General features: G+C 39.9%; 1 protein-coding gene across 4 annotated transcripts in view; it reads right to left on the bottom strand.

The window, feature by feature from the left end:
* AFF2 (ALF transcription elongation factor 2) overlaps positions 1-15,303 on the bottom strand; it is a 364,050-nt gene that overhangs the window by 197,288 nt on the left and 151,459 nt on the right. The window lies entirely within an intron of this gene.

The raw sequence follows: 15,303 nt of genomic DNA, 5'->3' as shown, positions 1-15,303 counted from the left end.
GCAAACTTTCCCAAAGTCTGAAGGTGTTTGAACCCAAGATTTTGGCTCAGGCCCATCTTTAATTTGAAGCAGCATCTGGCAGGCCAAATGCTTTGCAAACGCTGGCACTATGAAAGATGAAGTCTCATGCGACACAGCATGTTGGAAGAAACACTTCCTCCGTGGAGGAAGCTGGGTCACACAGGAATGGTGAATGCAGGAAAGCTGGAAGTTGCAGCTGCACAGAGAGACCCAAGCTCCCAACATCCCTGTGGTGCTCCCTTCAAAGAAGAAAAGACCTCCTGCTTTGGTTCATGTCACGCTTGTCCTCCCTGCTGATCCTCTTGTTCTCACCCCTATTCTTTTCATGAGACTTAAACCCCATCCAACTCAGGGACACAACTGCCAAGAAACCAGCTCTACGTGGCCTGTGTCGCTGCACTCAACAGCCCAGCTTCTCCCAAACCAAGCGCTGTGTCCTGAACTACCAGAGCCCATTATAGGATCCTAGCAGTCTTTTCATGCCTGATTTTTAAAAGCATTTAGGTGCCTAAGAATACATTGGGATGCCTAAAGGGATTTTCCTTAGGATTAGAAGATATTTCAGAAGTACCTTGAGTCTGGTGTTCCCAGTGACTTGGACAGTCCTGAGCATTTCTGAAAACCTCACACAGTATTATCCACATCCTTACACATATGCACAAGCTTGGTCTTCCAGCCTTAAACTCCCAGTTTCCCACCCAAAACTGACAAATGCTTTATCCTGGTATTTGATCATTTAGTGTTAATTGATACTAAATTATAACCGAAAAGTCTATCTGTGTATTTTAACAGTTTGGATGTGACTGAAAATAAGTGGCTTATTAACTGCTGTTAGGAACACTTCACAATAGGATCTGCATTTTTCTAGAACTCTGTAATTAAAGTATGCACTAACGTGACCACAACATTTTTGAACAGCTGGCACATAGAGCTGAAAAAATAATTAGTTTTCAATAAAAAAGTTGCTTTTTATTACCCAGGCAAAGTTCTCCAGTGACTTTTAAGGATCTGCCAAGTGAAATACAAAAATGAAAATAGAGTCTCTATGCTGGCTGTTAGCCAAGCTGAATGAAACACGAATATGCTGATTTGTGCCAAGTATTAGACATGCTGAACTGAGGCAAAGTGGTTAAGTATCTCCCCAGGTTGAATGTTACACAAAACAGTGTATCTGCCCCCAAAAATGCTGTACTCGGGGGCTCACCGCTGTGGCTTTCACTTGTTTTATCCCAGAAGCCAAGAAATGAAAAAGTGGTTCAGGAGACAACTGAAATATTTCTCTACAAGAAGCTGAGACCCTTGGCAGCAAAACCTCTGTATCTGGGTTTAACTGCTACATAATTTGGGGTAGGGGAAAGAAAACCTAGTCACACACAGGAGGGTGCAGCCCAGTGCCACTCTCTGACAAGAGAAGCTGCCCCAGGCTCACCTGATTGTGCAAGGTGCCCCAAGAGCATCCCCTGACAGCCCCATCACCCTGTAAGCACAGCCCTGCACAGCTTCTGTACGTGGAGTAGAGCAGGGATAAGCCTCAAATGCAGCATATATTTTGCCACCTTGGCTTTGCTGATTAAAAAAAAAAAAAAAAAAAAAAAGGTGCTTGGGAGTCTTTTTTTACTTTATCTTATGAAATCTATAGTCCCCACAGCTGTATCTGAGAATGAGGTGATGGATCTTACTCAGATAATGGCTTTTTATGTGGTTCTTCTCACTACTACTCCAGCAAACTCTCCTTGCATTTCTATTAATGTCTTTAAATACAGCAACCTACACAGAATAATAAGGGAGCCACTAAAAGCAGGTGACTTCACTGGTGTGTGCTCAAACAAGAGGCTCTACAAGGAGCTGAGATCTATGGCAGCAAAACCTCTATGTTTGGTTTTAACTGTTGAATAGCTGCAGGTAGAGGAAAGCAAACCCAGTAACAAATAAAAGACTGCAACCTAATGGTGCTCAGACAACAGGCACATGAAAGCTACAGCAATTTATGGCCATACTGAAAGTCTTCCCAAGTTTCCCAGGTGTCTTAACCTTCCTCATCACTTGACAAGCGTTGAAAAGATAAAAAGTAAGAGAAGCTGTGATTTCTTCCCCTCTCTCATTTTATCATTACCATTTAATTCCCAACTACTTAAAGAAATGATCACTTGGAAGCTTACAATTTATCGTTCATGGGTATTGGGAAAACACAGTGACAGTTCTCCGAAGTTACATGATGGAATGCAACTGCCAACTGAGTGCTTATCTGAAAGCACCAAATACTCCATGATTCAAGCCAGGACCTAAAGGTACTTTGGCCCACTCCACAGCTGAGTTATTTTTATGGTAGTTTGTCTACTGATTTACTACTATTGTAAAATGAATTCTAAGATTTGCTTGAACATTTGTGTTTGAAGTTGAGGGGAAAATAGCTTCATTAGCAAAGGTTGAATCTAATAAAATGGAAATAAGTTGTCTGTTCCCCAACCCCCACCTACAAGCTCATAACAATTGGGCAAATTGTGGCAAGTAAGTTCCAAGGATAGGGGAAAAAGAGGCAGATTTGTACTTCATGCTCCAATAAGGACAATTACCATGCTATTGTTAATTTAATATATAAATAAAAGAAGGATGGAAATATATTTCAGAGTTCAGGTATTCACAGAACAATGCTAAAGCAAGCCAAACCTGGAACCAGTTACTTCAAAATCCATTTTAATTAAAACACATGGGCTATTTTCAGGTGGATAAAATCACAGTGGCTTCAATGGCAAAAGGCCAACTGAAGCTGCGTTTGCACACGGAGTAACGTGGTGTTAAATCATTGCAGCAAAGGTGCTCTGTCCAAAAGGCTTTCAAGTATCACAAGTAAAATAAGTCTGGGTTGCTTAAGTTCTTACAGCTGATCCCCTTTCATGGAAAAAGCCAATTACAGATCACAGATGTCTAGACTAATCCTTTTAAATATCACAGAGGCAGGAAATAAAGTGAAAGTGCAATAAATGACAATTTGTATGGCTTGGGTAGTGGTGGAGTAAGATGGCACATGAAAAACAAACAAAAAAAGCCTCAAACGTACAAAGGAAAAGTAAAAGCTTATATTAACATCCAAGCTCAGTATGGTAAGACTGGAGACCATGGGCTAGACTGTTCTGATTTACAGCCTGTAGATCCCTTTCAACTGCATGGAGAAAAATTAAGCACAGAATGCCTGCCTGCACTATTGAATTACTTCTTTCTCCTCCTTTCCCTTTATTTAGTGCATTTTATTCCAAGTTTTGTATAATTTCTGAAGTTTATTTCAATCAAGGGAAAGGAAAATTCTGATTTCTAATATTGTCTGCATCTTTCCAAGGCATATGTCTGGTAATTAGCATGGCGGGATCATTAGCATAAATATACAAAGAAGTTTGATTTTAGAACACGAATACCATTTTTGCTGTGGAGCAATATAGGACAGGTGACAGGCCCAGCTGGGAAACCTCTTTTTCATTTTTCTGTGACCACAAATCAGACATCTTGGGCTCACAGCAGGACAGGCTCTACTGGCAGTAATTGGCACCATCTGTAGCTGTCAGAGCAGTGCCTGGCATTCCAGCATTTCATCTTTCCAGTCAAGGCATTCATCACTAGTCCAAAACTCAGCCAGCTGACACTGAAAGATTAACTTGCATTGATTTGCTTGGATAAGCTCGCCTGTGCCTCAGTTGGTACTGAACGTTCCTGTTTAATAGCCATCACCATCACAAGATGTTTACAAGGTGATTGTCTACTTAGCTTTTTCCATTCCCCTTCTTGGTCCTAATGTGTTTTCAATTATTATAATTTAGGAGATAGTGAATTAAAAGAAAGGAAAGTGAACGTAGCCAGCAATCAGAGTGAGACTTAATGAAAGGATTACAAATTCACAGTGGTGGCTGTTTACTGGTTTTAAATGAGTAGTTTCTCCCACCCCTCTGTGTGTCAAGAGACAAAACTTGTTGATTTGGGGGCTCAGCAACAGACCGAGTCTCCTCCAGCTGTCAGTCTGCATAAAAAACCTAAATGAAACCGTTATTATTTTCAAATGTAATTTTCCAGTACTCAGGTAATTTGGTTTACATTTTCCAGGAAAGCTTTATGGTAGCTACACCAGATGCAAAGTTCAATCTCTTTCTCTTAATCACCTAACGCTATACCTACTTACCACTGTTTTTAAGCCTCTGATGTGTTCAAAATCCAGAGCTTAACCATTCATAGTCATGCAAGGTCATTACTATTTCAATTTAGAAAGCTAATGTGTTCCTTAGAATGTTTTGGGGTGAATAAACTGCAATCTGAATGTTTCAAATTCTTGTCTATTTTTGCAATTGACAGCCAAATATAAGGACTTTTCACGCAAACGTAAGACAGCAAAAATTTGTGAGTCTTATTTAAACAACCATCCTTTTTCTTGAAAAACAAAGTAAAGATTCCTTTGTGAGTAAAGGGGATTATTACAAGGTTTTTTAATCACCTATTATAACCCTACCAAAATCCTGCTCAGAAATCCCTATTACTTCTCTCTCCTAGTCACCTTCTCATTAGTGGCTTATTTCCCATAGCACAGGTGATGTGTGTCACAGCCCACAGAACATGTCCACATGGGGCTCATTGGTACTTGCAGGTATTTGGGAGAGATACCCACGAACATCACCGGTATGAATAGGCTCATTGGAGCTGGGAGGTACATCGACACAGGCAGAACAGGGTGCTCAGACAGCTTTGAAGCATCAAGCACCTCCGCTGCTTCCCAAGGTAGGGGGGTATGGCACTGCATCAATGAAAGCCAACTGACACACTGCTCTGGGCTACACAGACATGCCCAAAGGATGTCCTGCTCACGTGGTAGCACCTCTGGGAAGAAAAACTGGACAGCAGAGTGTTCACAGATAGCACGCATTGGGAGCGTGCATTCACGAACAAGTGGGACACCACGGGAAGAAAATGGGTCAGAAAGGGTTTGCACAGCCCAACTGTGAGGTCCTGGGGGGGAATGGGACAACAGATCCATCTGTCAAAGCCCAACGTTTGGCTTTGGGGATGGCAACCTCATCTGGGCATGGGAGCTCTGTAAAAGGATGAAAGCAGACAAAACGGGAGCTCAGCCAGGGGCCAGAGGCTCCAGGCAAAGCTGAACTTGCACTCCTGAAAGTGAAGGTTTTGACCCTGAAAATAGGGTATTTCAGTTAAAAGTGAATATTGTGGCTATGATTAGTGGTGCCTGTCCAAGCTCTGACATAGACTGCCCTGAGAACATCTCACCTTAGAGCCACATGTTAAACTAAGCCTGCAACTTAGTGAGGTTTGTCCCTTTTAGCACACAAAAATAGGCATTTTCTCTCTTTTTGACATGCAGACAGGATGTAAAATACTCCATCAAACAGAAAAGAACAGTAATATTTAAAATAGCTGATAGAAATTACACACATTTTAAGCTTTGTTAAAAGCATTTCATCCACTACAGAACACCCGTGAGTGTTTGCAACACATCTGTGGAATAAAATAAAGAGTTGAAGCATAAAACAGTATTAAGTCATCTGGTTTGGAGGGATTTTTGTATTAGATCTTGTTCATTTATTAAGTGTAACGTGATAGTGGCCAGATGATTAATACAGTGTGGTGGGAGTGATGTAACAGGAAAGATAAAAATGGATAGCATAAGTGGAGAAGAGGTTGAAGATGTGGAGGGGGTACATCAGCAGGGTTAGGATAAAGAGGTTAGTGTTTACAGTATCTGAGTGTGACTGACTTCCTTCAGAATGGGGTTTAGGAGGATTTACTCTTTCAGTCGGTGATTATATCCCACAGGATGTCCCAGGTGAGGGGAGAGAGCACAGTTACTGTTTTGAGACAGATACTGCCTGTAGCACCAACATGTTCAAAACATTTTTTTGCCTCTGTGGGGAGTGAGATTTTGGTTGCCTCCACCTGTACTGAAACAGAGCTCACTGGGTTGCCCCACTGTGAGCCTGGCTTGGGGCAGACGAGGCAGAAGGGATGTTCTGTGGATGAGGAGTAGTGCTGAGAAGGGAGTGACTGGATGATTTGTAAATCCCTGCTATTAATTAATGGATACAGCTGCCTTTGGCAAGAAAGCAACCTTAGCTATCAACAGTGGTGACTGACAACGATCTAAAATAGAAGGAATTTATCCAGAAAGTCTCACTGCTCTCAGGTACATGTTCTACCATGGCTGTTGACACCGCTCACATGTAACTCTATTTGGGATGGATCCTTTCTTAGGCTTGAAACAGAAACTGTAAAACTAAGTTGGTAACCATATGTCCTGTAGGAGAATGCTCATGAATTTAGCTACACTTGTGCTCACCGTGCAGCTACATTAACACCATATCAAAGAGTATTTCTACTCTAGGGCCTGTGCGTTTCTCACACGGGTCAGATTTTCAAAAGCGTTGAGCATCAGCACATTCCACTGTGGAGGTCTGGCCAGATTTTCAAAAGAGATCCGGTCACCCAGGAACATCTATTGAGTACCTAAACCTAAGGGAAAGGTAAGGGATATTCTGAGCTGACTACATGGTTCAACTGAAATTTTTACGGTATGATCATGGTGATTCAAGTTGCGTGATGTGATGTCAACACACACAAAAAGCACAGAAGAAAGGAAAATGCTCAAGGTCAGCCATGGCAGCACAGTAAGCCAATGTGCTGACAGCCAAAGGTTTTATTTCTAGTAAGCATACTTGACAGGTTTCACCCAGAACAGCCAGGAACACAAAAACCATTGCTGCTCAGAGGGAGGGAGTGGGAACTGCTCAGGGGAATCAGATTTCTGCATAGACTTTAACATATACAGAAGGTGACTAAAGGAATTAGGCCAGCCGGGATTGCTCCAAGGGGATAAGAAGATCCGTGGTGAGATAGAAATGCTTCTGGATTGTTCTAACCCCTCTTTTTCTATACATTTTCAATTATTATTAAAACAAACTGTACTTTTGTTTCCAAATAAAGGCTGTCTTCTTACTAGAGTTGCGGCTGGGCATGTACCCACGGCAGAAGACCCACTGCCCTAACTCCCCCATGATGGAGCATTACATGGAATCAAGCATAATGGAATCAAGCAGCATCTGCTTACTATCAGAGGAACTACAGGAGTAAAGACCTTTACATTTTTAAGAGAGCAATAAAATTATTTTTAAAAGTATTTACATTTACCTAGCAAGCATTAGAATAAATCTACCAACTTTGAAGACACAGTGCTAGCTCACAAGATTTACACAGAGTTCTGAGACATTTGGTGCTTCACCTAAAGCCTAAGCTACTACATCATTTATTCACATGAAGAACTTAGTTTTAGTTTATTTAAGAGCTTTCCAGCTTATGCAGTCTCAGAGAAAAGCTTCAGAATGTTACCCTTATTCATTTGGAAACCAGAAAGCAAATAATAGCACATAAGATCTTATTACTTTTTTAAATGTCATGATAACTATGCCAGTCTCATGATTTTTTTGAGTAAGAATCTTTGTCTCTTTCTTTCTTTTTTTAAAAGTGCCTGTCGGTGCCAACATCCAGTTTGATAAATGGTTGGTTGTAAATGCAGGCGTGGACTTTTGGCATTACAAACCACGTTTTTCAAAATCATTACTGGTCTGTGCGGCTTGATTAGAGGAAGTCCAAGTTGAATTTCAAAACTGCTGACTGTTTTGTGAAACTCAGGCTCCTTTCAGGGTCCCTTAGCTTGTCCTGTTTTCTCCTAAAATAAGCATTTGAACTTGCCCATTGTACCTGAATACATTAGATCCAAGCATGCATTAGAGTGGAGTATAGAACAGCCACACAGCTCTGAAACTCTGAACAAAATAAAGTTCCCTGGAACTGCTGGATTAATCTACTTCAGGTACATTCTGGAATAACAGCACAATTTTCTTCTCCTTCCAACAGCAAGCTTCTACCCATAAAAAAACACTATGGAAGGATAAATTTGGAAAATCCATAGCACAACCCTAATTTATAAGAGATGAAGGCCTTTGTGTATGTTAAGCTCAGTAATAATGATAAGAAAATATTTGAAAACAGAGAGTCTGATACGGTGTTTTAAGTGCTTCACATGGCATAACTTTTATTACGGAGTCTTGTCTGCCTTTCACTACATCCATGTTGTCCTAATTAATGCCAGAAAGATTTATGTGTGCATATGGAGGGAAAAATGTACCTCTATGTGTTTGCAGCCTCACCTGTTATCTTTCCCTTGCCATTATCAAGCAACTTCCCTTCCAAAGAACAACATTTATAGCTCACTGGTAAATATAAGGCAGATAAATTTTATGTACTGAAGCAACATGAGTACGAAGTTGGTCTGACTCAATTGTATCAAACCAGCTGAAACAGATATTGTGTACACAACAGGCACATCTCTGGTTGCAAAGTTTTCATAAGGAAAAATTCCTCTGGGCAAAAGAAGTCAAAACATTAGGATGAAATACACTTGATCTCAGGAAATTCCTTTGCAATTATTAGGATCTCCACAAAAATGAACCATTAAAAAGCAATCCTTACTTTTCAATCCTATCAGCTATAGCACATCATCATAAGTTTACATAATTCTTAAAACCAGATACAAAATGTCAACAGACTGCAGCTGAATGCACCACAGATACAGAATACTCTTGCAGAAGGTTTCATTAAGTCTAACATGATTTACGGGACTTAAGACACATTGCCTCAAGATTTTTATATCACTGCAGTAAGTACTCCAGGGATGTTTCGACCCACTCAAAATTGTTTTAGCCGTGCTATTACCTGGGTCAGAACTGATGGCAGCATATATCAATTAAATTGTAGCAGTTTAATACCTGCTCCTATGCATCTGGTCACTCAGAGATTCACATCCTAAGATTTCCATACCCTAAAAAGAATATTAAAACAGAGCTTTGGAATGGGCTGAGGTTACCTCATTTATTTAAGAAGCAACCTTAAAGAAATTACATTGGGAGACTATATCCATTCAGATTACAGATGACCGCTCCATTCACCAAGGAGACTGGTAACGCTTCCTTTTTCTGATTACTGCTAAATGTTTTGCTTTGACCACACTGAAGATTACAGTGCAGCACTGTAACTAATTAGGAACAGTGGACTGTAGACTTCTTGATAAACTGAACTAGTACCACTGACTAACTCCTGCTTAGGATATGATCCCTCATTTTTTAATTATTTTGATTCCTGTTAAACAGAAAGCATTTAAAAAATAGTGCCACTTCAGTATTTTCTCCTACCTACAGTCAGAAATACATTGGTGTTATTTCTGTATAGAGAGGTAACTACAGCTAATGACTACATCAATGTTAATCACTCCGTGTATTTTATATGACATGACAGTAGGGTACATCTGCTTTGCTGCAAGTTGTTAATAATCAATTTGATTGGCACTGAATTTGTCCCTGAAACTTACTCAGGTAGAGGATAAGTGCCCCTGTGACATAATTTTATTATTCAAGACAAGTTTTATCCCAAATTTCTCGGCAGTGCAACACAACATGGTTACAGCTGCCTTTTTAGTAACACCTGAGAGCCTTAATCTCTAAGGTCAGGAATTTTGTCAGGTGTCAAAAGATGAGGAGGCATCTGAGGAACATCTGTTGCTTTCTTCTCTGCTGTAGGAGTGTGAAGGGTTTAGACTGCTAGAAATACTGGATTTGGTACCTGGTGTATGCAGCAGGAGACAGTTTACAGCCAAGTTTACAGCCAAATGACTTTACACTGACTCAGAGAGAAACCTAAGGTCACTGATGTATTGTCTGTGGTCATGCACTTATGATCCATGTGCTACTCTGTACCTGTTACTTCATACAGGTGCCATTTTTAGCATAAGAAAAACAGGACATCAGCAAAAGACAGAGTCAGTCTCTACAAAGCTCTCCTCTGCTTCTTCAAACACTTTGCGTATCTGTAACAGGGTGCCTTATCTGAGCAAAAATAATGTGAGCTTTCAAGACCTCTTGCTCCCCACTTGCGAGTGCCAAGATGTGAAACAGGAACAAAGACAATCCAGTGTAAACACTAAAAATGTGGTTAAGCCTCATGATCAAGGAAAGCACTGGGCTTCATAATATTCTGTTAGTGCAAAGGCCTGAACACATAAACCCACTCAAAGTCTCACTTGCACATTATATGGCAATAGCATTTTTACAATAAGCTATTAAAGCTCTACAAATCCTTAATAAAAGAAGAAACAAGGGCTGTAAGGGCAGAAAGCTACAGGATTTGCCCTCCAAACTTTCCAGTGGGGGAAATCCATCTCTTTTAGCATAACTGTGTGCAGCTTTACAGTGGTCCTGCTTCTGCATGAATTTCAGAATACATTTATTAGAAAATTCATTACATGAAACATTTATCCCATGAATAAATTAGAGACTCTGAAATACAGTGCAATAAAACTTTTCCTGCTAGAAAGATTTTTATGGGTGAAATAATGTGAAAATTAGTAACATTAAATATGATTCTCCTTAACCCAGAATAGTCACCACACAATTATTTTGACATGTTCTGGCATACATCATCATAGATCTAGTCAAATAGTGTTATAGAACAGATTTTGAAACCTTTCACAAAGTGTCAAGGAACACACGAAAAAGAGCAGTGGAGAGCTTTCAATCCCAAATTGCTGAAGAGAGCAAATTTTACCACTATATTCAAGAAAAGCAGGATGACTTTTTTTCAGAATGGTTTTAATTCAGTTTTTGAGTGAATGAGCCAACAGTTTTACTCTTGTCTCTGATGTGTATGATACCCTAGCATGGGGAAAACGCAATTAAGGCAAGTCTCCATATGTGTTAAAATATGAAGTGTTGAGGCACTGGATCATTTCTCTACTAAAATCCCCGAAACTTACTATGCATACAAAGCTGCTCTGTGCCATTACATTGACCACAGATAAATACCACTGACAGAGCATTAGTGCTAGCTTCCTGGGGGCATGATCCCACCACCCTCCTTCATGCCAAACAGGTAACTACATGTGTTGAAAGAAGATGCCACTTCCCATGGGTGAACACACACAGAATTTTAAACCCTTATTGGAAGGTATAGTACTACATCAGTACACACTGAAATGTAGTTTCAAGCTAGAAGAATTACAAGGCAGGTGAGATATCTCCCCTACTCTTTGAACCTGATCACAGAAAACAACCTCATCTTGGACAAAAAATCTTACATTTTATATGACTAAAATCTGGTGGGATGAAGCACACTGTGAGGATTTCAACCTAACTTCAGATAGGAGAATCTTCTTATCCTATGCTTTCCCAAGTCTGCTGGAATTGCCACATGTCACAGAGCTGCCACACCACACTCAGCTGCTTCAAAACACTAGTGCCAAGCTTGCAAAAGAAGTGTCTCTGCTTTGGAGTGCTTGTTTGTAAAAGAAAACAGTTTTTTCTTTTTGTTTTATTGTGGAAGGTTTTTAGGGGAAGAGGGACTGGATCCATGTATTTTCTTTGGGCATTTCCTTATTCATAGATTTTTGTCTAGTTAGGTGGATCTTGGGTTTTGGCAGACTAACAGCAGACTTTGTTTATTGCCTATTTTGAAGAACAGACATTTGCATGGAGCCTTTCTGGAGGTGTTCCTTTCCAGACTCAAGTGATTAAACAAATGTTTATGAGTATTAAAGTACGTATCTCTCTTAGAAGGGAAAAAACTGATGCAACTGAGAGTACAAGGCTGCAGAGCACCCTATGCACATCAGCTATTCCAACCCCAGAGTGCATGAGCATGACTGCATGCAGAGGAGTTAAATCAGACACCCTTGAATGCTTTATCTCCCTCTCTCTCTGTTTGGTTTCCCACAGCATAACTTTACACATTACCTCATGACATCTTTATAGTGCTGGGGAAAATGATTAGACTCCAGTCCTTGAAAAATCACAAACACAGACTCATTTGTAGCATTTGGCTGCCCTAATTAGCACATCACTGAGGGGTAATGAATAGAAGTCTGTGAAGAAACTTAAAAATTAGTATCACTAGCAATGTTAGAGTAAAAATCAGAACTGTAACAGTACTCACAGGATTTTGGTAATTACCGCATACTCCCTATATAAGGTCTGTCACTTGATCCTAAGGGACTCTAGGCCTTCAACAAGCCCCAGAGGCCCAATATTCCACCCCAATAAATGAGGCTTACAAGGTTCACTCAGAGTTAAAGACAGTATCACAACTCTATTGTTCTTGCTTTCTTTTTTTTAAAGGTGGTTTTTAAACCGCATGGAATTAGACAACCTTCTTTTGTATGTTAATCACTGGACTCCTCCATCTGTGATGAGGTATTATGGTTTCCATGTGTGTGAAAGCATGGAAATTACATCACTCCAGCAACCAAATGTGCAAGGACACATGGATTCCTAAAGCCCAACAAACAGCTGCAGTATCTATGTTAGACAAGGTCCTTTTACCATTTCAACAATCTCAAAGGAATTGAAAGGTGCATTTGGAGAGGTAATCAGAAAGACGGGAAATGTTTCATGGGATGGAAAGAAACCTTGACCAGGGGCAATGCCTTCACCCGCTCCTGCCCAAGCTCTCAGGCACCATCCACCAGCCCACGAGCAATGGCAGCACAGAGCAAATCTGCAGCAAAATATGTGCACTGTACCCCTGAAAAACAGGGTTAACTCAGCAGCCTTCAGAAAAAGCCAAGATGGCTTTTTGCAGCTTCTGGAAGAGGTGCTGGCCTGGCACTTCAGAGATTCCTCCCTCAGCTAAGCAAGGCTACTTCTTCCCTTACAGAGGGAAGCTTTGAATTCTGATCCATTCACAACCTGATGTAAAGGGGTTCTGGTCTGTAGTTTATAAAGTATTTTTTTAAAAGGACCCTCAGGATCAACAACTTTTATTGCAAATTTCAGTTGCACCATACACTTACAAAGCTAAATTAAGCTGAGGTCTAAGCGTCATGACCCTTTCCTCTTACCTATCCCCTTCTTCCCATCTTCCACGATTTTGGGGTTTTCTCTACGTGATTTCACTCTTAAAAAAAAAAAAAAAAAGAAAAAATAGAAAAGAAAAGAAACAAGAACCGAATTCTGTATATAAACACTGGCAGCTTTCAGACTTGCTTTTCATCCTGAACCTAATGGGCAAAGAGCGTCAGTGCATTCGCAAGCTTTTCCAAGTGAGCCTAGAGGGGCCTGTTTACCAGAGATCGAATCTCTGGCAAACAGCACATTGCAGCTCTTCAAACAAACTGAAATTATGACCTTATGTTATTGTTTCTCAACAACCCAAACCTTTGATGTAAACTAATGTTGACCTTTCCAGCATAAATTTGACATGAAGCCACTTTTGTCTAAAATGCCCTACGAAAATTCAGCTCCAGTCTTATTGGAGAAAGCCTTTTTATGGGATAATAAATAATAGATAATAAACAACTGGAGCCAATTTAGTCATTGGGATATTTTATTTTCCTGACTGGCTATCATAATGGATCTTTTCTACCTTGGCTTGTGTAGGGCTGTCTCACACAACACTGTGGGCCCATCAAACCTAAGCCAAACACTTGTGAAGTCAATGAAAAAACTTCTCAACAATTCCAGGTCTTCAGTCTGTGTGTGAAGCCCAGATTACAACTAAATTAAACTGCATAACTCCCATGGACCTCTGTGCATTTTATATATAAGGAGATATGCCCACTGCCCACCTTAGCTTTAGGTGGGTGTCCAAGGTAAGCAGGTGTCTCCAGAAATGAGATCACATCATTTGGGCAGTCAGGCTCCTAACTGAGCCTCAGCAAGAGCTTACTTCTGTCACCTACAGAAAGCACAGAGAGGTGGGCTCATAATATAAGCACCTTTCCTCTATTGAATGGCTGACTCCACTCACTCTTTTTCCAACATGCCCAACGGTGGTTATCTGCACGGCTTCTTACGCTGCCCAAGAGCCATTGATGACTGAGCTGTGTATGTAAGTAAGCTGCCCATTGTCTTCCAACAACATATTTCATTTTTCATGACTACTGTCTAACCCTTATTGTTTTCTTATTAATTTGTAAAGTAGAACTAGGGGCTCAACAGAAAAAATGGAAGATAATTCTGTTAATTTTTCAAAGTGCTGCTATTAATATTTAGTGGTCTCCTCTCCAGTTTAGCAGTTTTAAATACCAGAAATTTAGTTGGAGAATCCAGATAAAAAATGAACAACCTTTATGTGGAGTCCATTAACTAATGCTAAATCAAAGTGCCATTGAAATGGAATTAGAGGGATGTGTATAAAAAAGAACACGTGATGAGCACATGGCTACAACATGAATCCATTACGGTAAGTATTCTTCCAGTAAGAGCAAATGAATTCATTCTGACCACACACTTAAAGCCAAATCAATTTTTTTTTTTTTTTTTTTTAAATAAATGTCAAAATATCATCTCACTGTTAAACTAAGCATACTATCTTTTGCTGGGCCAAAAGATTCATAAGACAGTGCTTCAGTGTTAAAAATGTAATTCACTATATACCACTATAATTCACAATATAATTACTATATATCAAATAGTAAGAGCCTCACTTTCTCATACAGATTTTGCACTCCAAATTGGGGATTCAACCCACAGCTAAGCCTGTTACAGTAATCTGTTTTGCTGCATGACACACTCTTAAAGTGTCTGAATTCTTTTCTGCAGAAAGCTTGTGTTGCTTCCCTCTATGCCAAACTGAGTAAATATGAGCAAGCTACAAAACTAAAGTGATGAACCCAAGCATTAAAGGTAAGCTTCCCTGACAGCATCACATTGCCTAACCTAATAACCACTTTCAGAAAGGAGCATAACTATCACTTGAAATAACTACCCCATAATATCAAAAATAGTAAGCCTTGGGTTACAGTTTTATTCTTGCCCCCAAACTAAAGGCCATACATTTTCTGGAGAGCAGAGATCCATACAAATAAAACACACACTTCTGAATTTCACTCGCTAATCATAAAGCAAGCCCCATGCAAATCACAAAACAGCAATGACAAATTTCATGGGTTGGTCATGGCAAAAATGGCAGATTTCACAGCATGACACTGATTAAAAGACATTGACAGAAATATCACAAATAAAGACATTTTAGCTGCCAAGAAAAGTAGGTTTTTAAGTACTGAAGGCTTTCTTTATTAATACAGTTGTCCTGGATGGATATTCCCCAAAGCAGCAAAACAGTCACTAAAACAAATCTGTAGCACAAAAATACTTCCAATTTCAGAAATATTTTCCAAAGGAGATCAGTCTCCCTAATTCTTAGTTTAGATAACTCCTGAATAATGAAGCAGACACCAATCCAGGGTGA

Source organism: Pezoporus flaviventris, unplaced genomic scaffold (assembly GCF_033815535.1).
Source record: "Pezoporus flaviventris isolate CSIRO_AGI_PZ_B2104156 unplaced genomic scaffold, CSIRO_AGI_Pfla_v1 ptg000005l, whole genome shotgun sequence".
NCBI classification, from domain to species: Eukaryota; Metazoa; Chordata; class Aves; order Psittaciformes; family Psittacidae; genus Pezoporus; species Pezoporus flaviventris.
The sequence above is the reverse complement of the archived record's forward strand: the minus strand, read 5'-3'. Positions and strand labels throughout refer to the sequence as shown.